Source organism: Cebus imitator, unplaced genomic scaffold (genome assembly GCF_001604975.1).
Source record: "Cebus imitator isolate Cc_AM_T3 unplaced genomic scaffold, Cebus_imitator-1.0 Scaffold731, whole genome shotgun sequence".
Taxonomy (NCBI): Eukaryota; Metazoa; Chordata; class Mammalia; order Primates; family Cebidae; genus Cebus; species Cebus imitator.
Window position 1 is genome coordinate 62099 of NW_016108046.1, and position 7599 is coordinate 69697.

At 51.8% G+C, this 7599-nt stretch overlaps 1 non-coding gene across 1 annotated transcript; it reads right to left on the reverse strand.

Annotated features, from left to right (window-relative positions):
- Window positions 1-5271: 5271 nt before the first annotated feature.
- Window positions 5272-5395, reverse strand: LOC119469599. The gene has a single exon (XR_005198437.1). It is a non-coding gene; the product is annotated as a U6atac minor spliceosomal RNA (small nuclear RNA).
- Window positions 5396-7599: the final 2204 nt, after the last annotated feature.

Below are 7599 nucleotides of genomic sequence, written 5' to 3' on the forward strand. Positions count from 1 at the left end.
GCTCACTGCAACCTCTGCCTCCCAGGTTCAGGCAATTCTCGTCTCTCAGCCTCCTGAGTAGCTGGTACTATAGATAGACGCACACCACTGTGCCTGGCTAATTTGGTATTTTTAGTAGAGACAGGGTTTCTTCATATTGGTCAGACTCTTCTTTTTTATTTTTATTTATTTATTTACTTTTTCCTGAGACAGAGTTTTGCTCTTGTTGCCCAGGCTGGAGTACAATCTCAGCTCACTGCAACCTCCACCTCCCGGGTTCAAGAAGTTCTCCTGCCTCAGCCTCCCAAGTAGCTGGGATTACAGGCATGCATCACCACGCCTGGCTAATTTTGTATTTTTTTTTAGCAGAGACAAGGTTTCACCATATTGGTCAGGCTGGTCTTGAACTCCTGACCTTAAGTGATCCATCTGCCTTGGCCTCACAAAATTTTGGGATTGCAGGCGTGAGCAATCGTGCCTGGCTGGTCAGGCTGGTCTTCAATTCCTGATCTCAGGTGATCTGCCTGTCTCAGCCTCCCAAAGTGCTGGAATTACAGGCATGAGCCACCGTGTCCAGCCTATTTTATTTTATTTTATTTTAAGACAGGGTTTCACTCTGTCATCCAGGCTGGAGTGTAGTGGCACAATCTCAGCTTGTTGCAACCTCTACCTCCTGAGCTTGTGATTCTCTGGCATCAGCCTCCTGAGTAGCTGGGATTACAGCCATGTGCCAACATGCCCTGCTTATTTTTTGTTTGTTTGTTTTTGATTCAGTCCCACTCCGTCACCCAGGCTGGAGTGCAGTGGTGAAATCACAGCTCACTACAACTTCTACCTCCCAGGTTCAAGCGATTCTCGTGCCTTAGCCTCCTGAGTAGTTGCTATTACAGGTGCATGCCACCACCTCCAGCTAGTATTTGTATTATTAGGAGAGACAGGTTGTCACCATGTTAGCCAGGTTGGTCTAGAACTCCTAACCTCAAATGATCTGCCCATCTCAGCCTCTCGAAGTGCTGGGATTACAGGCATGAGCCACTGTGCTTGGCCAATTCTTTTTATTTTTTGTAGAGATGGGGTTTGTCCAGGCTGGTCTCAAACTCTTGGGCTCAAGTAATCAGACTGCCTCGGCCTCCCAAAGTGCTGAGATTACAGGCATGAACCACTGCACCTGGCCTTCTTTTTTATTTATATTTATTTATTTATTTGTTTTTAGAAATGGAAGTCTTGGTATGTGCCCAGGCTAGTCTGGAACTCCTGGTCTCAAGTGATCCTCTGGCCTCAGCTTCCTGAGTCCCTGGGATTGCAGGTGTGAGCCACAGTACCCAGCCACAGCTTTCTTGTTTTATTGTGTGCTGCTCCCCCTGGATATCTGTGGCCCACGTCTCAAGGAGCTGGGTGGGTGTGGCAGCCTTGGTCTTCTCGGCTTCTTTCTTCTGGAGTGAACCTCTGCCCTGCCAGTGAGCTGGGTAAGGGTTGTGAGAACCTTATATTTTTTGCCTGCTGTGCCTGCAGTAGAGCCTCTATACTATGTGTCAAGGGAGTCCCTCACCTCTTGGCCACACAAAACAAGGTGCTGCCCCTTCACCTTGGAGTTGAAGTAGCCCCTCATTGGGAGCTAAGGGGAGAGGAAGCCCTATTTTCTTTTCCTTCCTTCCTTCCTTCCTTCCTTCCTTCCTTCCTTCCTTCCTTCCTTCCTTCCTCCTTCTTTCCTTCCTTCCTTCCTTTCCTCTTTCTCACTCTCTCACTCTCTCTCTCTCTCTTTCTCTCTTTTTTGACAGAGTCTCATGCTGTCACCCAGGCTAGAGTGCAGTGGTGTGAACTTGGCTGACTGCAACTTCCATTTCACAGGTTCAAGCGTTCTCCTGCCTCAGCCTCTGGGGTAGCTGGGACTACAGGCACATGCCACCACAGCTGGTTAATTTTTTTGTATGTTTTCTAGAGATGGGGTTTCACTATGTTGGTCAGGCTGGTCTCGAACTCCTGACCTCAAATGATCCATCCGTTTCAACCTCCCAAAGTGCTGGGATTATAGGCATGAGTCACTGCACTGGCCAGAGCCCTATTTTCTTGGTTGCAGCAGCCCAGAGTAGATCTTCTGTCAAGCTGAGTTGGGAGGGGGGTAGGGAGGGAGCAGGATATGGTTCAAATGCCATAGACTTCTGCTGCTCTTACCAAGTTTTAGTAGCTTTTCTTGAATAAAGAAAAGAGAGGGATGAGAGAGAGAAGCAAGTGACAGCCTGCTTCAGAGCTGGAAGAGCAAGGAGGCAGGGACAGAGGGGATACTGGGGGAGTCCAGGGGAGATTTTGGCGGCGTCCACCCCCTCACCCTCCCACATCAGAAATTCCATGTCTTCTCCAGAGCCCAGGGCTAATTTCCCCTTCTTAGGAAAGCCTCCTGATTGCTGGCATCTCAACTCCTCAGCTGTTTGTCCATATATTTATTATTATTTTTTTTTTGAGACAGGATCTTGCTCTGTCACCCAGGCTGGAGGGCAGTGCTGTGATCACAGCTCACTGCATCCTCAAACTCCTGGGCTGAAGCAATCCTCCTGCTTCAGCCTGCCCCATTGCTGCAAAACAGGCATGTACCACCAGGCCTGGCTAAGGCAAAAAAAAAAAAACTTTTTTTTTTTGTAGTGACAGTGTCTCATGATATTGCCTAGACTGGTTTTGAATTCTTGGCTTCAAGTGATCTTCCTGCCTCAGCCTCCCAAAGTGCTGGGATTATAGGTGTGAGCCACCATGCCCAGCCATACCTTTCCCTTAACTTTACTACTCCATCTTCTGTGACAGGTGGCTGCTTCCTCTGCATACCTCACCCCAATTCTGAGAGCTCTTGGGAGGGGCAGGGCCTCACACACACCACAGCCATCCTGGTGCCGGGTCAGAGCAGCTGCACATTGATAAACACCTGCCCAGTGCCTGATCTCGGGGTGCCGCTGAGGACGAGGGGCCTGTGCACAGTGCGTGTGTGATGTGCACTCACATGCACACTGTGCACTCCTTGGGTCACAAGAGTCCTGGGGAGACTCCAGAGGGAAAACCACCCACAGGCACTGTTCTATGACCACACCCATCAGGAACAGGACAATTGTGACTCAGTCATCAGGGAGAATGCTGGCCAGAGATGAGAGATTCTGAGGCTGATTTTCTGTTTCTGACCTGATGAGCCAGCGCTTGGGCCACAGCACCGTATCCCTGGGCCAGCTGGGAGAACTCCACCTCCAGAGGCCCAGGCTGGAAGGCTGCCGCTGGCAGGGACTTCTGTTAGGGACACAGAGGGCCGAACACCAATAAACTGCCCTCTGCTTGCTGCCATTAGTCTCAGCAGAATCAATGCAGACAGTGTCCTGCTCATGGTACTGGGAAGATATTAACATTGGTGAAATATGAGGCATATTGTTTTCTATATATTTGGGGGAAAATGGCAACTGGAAAAATGAACAATAGGCTGGGCGTGGTGGCTCACGCCTGTAATCCCAGTACTTTAGGAGGCCAAGAAGGGTGGATTGCTTGAGCCCAGAATTTGACACCAGCCTGGGCAACATCGCGAAACCCTGTGTCTACAAAGAATACAAAAATTAATTGGACAGCAGTGCTTGCCTGTGGTCCCAGCTACTTGGGAGGCTAAGGTGGGAGGATCACTTGAACCTGGGAGGTGGAGGTTGCAGTGAACTGAGATCCCACCACTGCACTCCAGCCTGGGGAGCAGAGCCAGATCCTGTCTCGAAAAAAAAAAAAAAATGTAGCAGAGGGTGGAGCTGGACAGACCTGCGGTGTCCTTACTGGTATTACCAATGCCCACCTGCTGATTCAGACTCTTAGTGACCCCTCCACAGCACTGTCTTGAGGGTGAAATGACAAACTGGAAAGCGTGAACTCAGCACCATCTGGCACTAGCCAGAGCATCCTACATCCAGAGTGCGTCAGAACCACCTGAGGGTGTGAAAGAGGACACTGCCACACCGTCATAGGATTCTAAATCATTCACTATTTCCACGAGCACAGAAATAAACTAGAATGAGATGTGTTAATTTTCCTTGTTAACTATTTATCACAGACTTCACTCTATCCCCTGGCGGTTCTGCAGGTCAGAGCCAGGTGTGCGCTCCTCCTGAGGCGGGCTCACCGGGCCTGGTGGGCCCAAGACAAGGGGTAGGGGTTGGAGAAGGGAGCGCTGGGGATAGAGCAGCCTCTCCCCCGCCCACCACGCCTGGCGACCCACCCGCCGCCGTCTCCATGGTGATGGTAAACAAGCATCACCCTTCGCCTTGCCAGAGCCCCACGTACCCCGTCTCTAGTGGAAACCAGGGAGATGGAACCCCGAGGTGAGGCGCGCAGGCCCTGGGGAGGGCCGGGCAGGGCACGGGCGGCCTGGGCCCCGCGCAGCAGGCACTGGGGGCACAGGGTAGGGCCCCAGAGCTTAGCCTGCGAATGGAGAGAGGTGGCAGGGCCGGACCAACCTCCGTGGATCTCACAGCCTGCGTCCCCGAAACCCTGGGCGCACCGCACTTCTCAGGCCCGGCCCAGGACTCCACCCTGCGCGGCGCCAGAGCGCACGGCAGCCGATACACACTGTCCTCAACACCCTCTGCGGGCTTGCGCCAGCCACTCTCCCAAGGTATCTTCCCTGCTCGACTCGCTGCACACTCGGCCTAGGTTTCGCCTGAGAGCAGCCATCAGGAGATCTGCTCGCCTGCTGCAGCCACTGCCCACCTTCTTGCCTTTGGCTCTCGCCCAGCTTGGCGTCCCATGCATCACACCATGAGCTCCTCGCGCCGGCGTCTGGGCGGCCTCCCTCCCTCCCGACCCCCAACTTCTCCAGGTCTCCCCTGTCTCCTCACTCCAGGACGTCCTTCCTGCGCTTTTCCCTTTGGCCTTCTTCCCGGAGACGGTCCCATCGAGTGGAAACATGTGGCTTTGTTCTCTTTTTATTTTTTAAAAGATTTAAAGGCCAGGTGCGGTGGATCACTCCTGTAATCCCAGTACTTTGGGAGGCAAAGGCGGGCGGATCACTTGAGGTCAGGAGTTGGAGACCAGGCTGGACAACATGATGAAACCCAGTCTCTACTAAAAATGCAAAAATGAGCTGCGCATGGTGGCGTGCGCCTGTAATCTCAGCTACTCGGGAGGCTGAGGCAGGAGAGTCGCTTGAACCTGTTGAACCTGGGAGACGGAAGTTGCAGTGAGCTGAGATTGCGCCACTGCACTCCAGCCTGCTGGGGACACAGCGAGACTCCGCCTAAAAAAAAAAAAAAAAGAAAGAAACCAGAAAAAGAAATAAAAAGATTAAAAAAACGAGGGTTAGATGCCAGAAGTAGGTGGTAGTACCTTAACCCTGTGCGTGTTGTCATGCCCCAGGGCCTCTTCATCCCTGTCAAGGGGTGTGCCAACCTTCTTTCCCTTCGTTCAGCACAGTTCTCTCCTAAAACCCTCTCTTGATCCCACTTCCACTTGCAACCTCACTGCTTTATGCCCCTTAACAGCAAAGTCAAGCCTAATTGTCTGCCTTCACTTTTTTTTTTTTGAGATGGAGTCTTGCTCTGTTGCCCAGGCTGGAGTGCAATGGCACAATCTCGGTTTACTGCAATCTCCGCCTCCCAGGTTCAAGCAATTCACCTGCCTCAGCCTGCTGAGTAAGTGAGATTACAGGGGCACACTGCTATGCCCAGCTAATTTTTTTTTTTTTTTCGTATTTTGGTAGAGACTGGACTTCACCATATTGCCGAGGCTGGTCTCAAACTCCTGAGTTCAGGCAATCCGCCTGCCTCAGCCTCCCAAGGTGCTAGGATTACAGGCGTGAGCCACCATGCCCTGGCCTGCTGTTTCCATTTTCTCTCCTCATCCCAAGGCACTCTACTTCCTTCCCCTCCAACTCCACCTGCCTTTCCCGCCCAACAGGCAGATCATGGTTGATCGCTTCTTTCTGAAAAATTTTTTTTTGTTTTGATTTGTTTTTTGTTTTGTTTTGTTTTGTTTTTTTTTTTAGATGGAGTCTTGGTCTGTCTTCCAGGGTGGAGTGCAGTGGTGCAATCTCAGCTCATTACAACCTCCACCTCTTGGGTTTAAGACATTCTCCTATCTCAGCTTCCTGAGTGGCTGGAATTACAGGTGTGTGCCACCATGCCTGAATAATTTTTGTATTTTTAGTAGAGAGGGGGTTTCACCATGTTGGCCAAGCTGGTCTGGAACTCCTGACCTCAAGTGATCTGCCCGCCTCAGTCTCCCAAAGTGCTGGGATTACAGGCATGAGCCACTGTGCCTGGCCTGAAATATTTTTTTCTTGGCCTTCAGCATCTCTGTCCCATGGTTTTTTTTACCTCGTAGACAAGCCCTTGGTCTCCTCGCTGGTTCCACGTCACTGTGCCAACCTTTCAATGTTGAAATGCCCCCACCATTGTCAGTGTTGGAACTTTTCTCTAAAGCATCCACTCCCATTGGTGACCTCATCCCTTCTTCCTGAAGGCACATGGTTCCCAAATGCCTCTCCTGTCCTGGGTCTCTCTCCTGAACCCCAGGATCTTATGCATTTATTCCCCCAACAAGTCCACCTGGACGTCTCCTGGACACCTTGAGCTGAACTCGCAGCCACTGGTCTCCTTCCAACTAATCATCCCATTCACCTAGCCAGGATTCTTGTGACTGCCTCATCTCTCACACCCAGCACAACATCCACAAGCAAATCCTTCATGCCAAGCCTGAAGTTACTTCCAGAAATAGGCCACGGTCACCACACCCCCCACTATGGCCTAGACTATAAGTCACAGTCCATGCTTCCTGCGTTCCCGACAGTTCCCGCCGTAGCCTCCTGACTGGACTCCGTGCCTGCACACTTGCTCTCCTCATTCAGTTGTCAGCTAAGTCAGCAGCAGCTCAGTCATCCCCAGCCAGGTCCCTCAGCCGCAAACCTTCTGAGGGCACAGACTTGCCTCAGAATCCAACCCGGAGTCCACACAAGATTTCCCACACCCCTGTGTGAAGTTCCTTGTCGCCTCTCTGCCGTCACCTCCTCTTCCTCTCACCATTGCCCACTCTGTTCCAGCTGCACTTGCTTTTCCAGCTCCAGCAACAGGCACCAGGAGCACCAGGCCTCTCCCGCTTGTAGGGTGTTGACAGTGGTTCCCACCCTGGATAGCTCAGCACCTTCGCATCTCCCTCTAGTACCAAATCTGAGACCTTCCCTAACTATCCTGTTTTAGAATGGAATTCTTTCACACTCCCTTCCCGCCTAATACCACCCGTAGCATTTTCACAGCCCCACACAGCACCCCAGGCCAGCCTCTCCCGTGGCAGGGCTCCTGTCTATTGCCTCCTACCTCACACTTATAAAAATCACTCCAAAAGTAGGCTGGGCACTGTGGCTCACACCTGTAATCCTAGCATGTTGGGGAGCTGAAGCAGGTGGATTGCCTGAGCTCAGGAGTTTGAGACCAGCCTGGCAACATGGTGAAATCCCATCTTTACTAAAAATACAAAAAATTAGCCAAGTGTGGTGGTGGGTGCCTGTAATCCCAGCTACTCAGGAGGCTGAGGCAGGAGAATCGCTTGAACCCAGGAGGCGGAGGTTGCAGTGAGCTGTGATTGTGCACTCCAGGCTGGGCTATAGAGCAAGACTCTGTC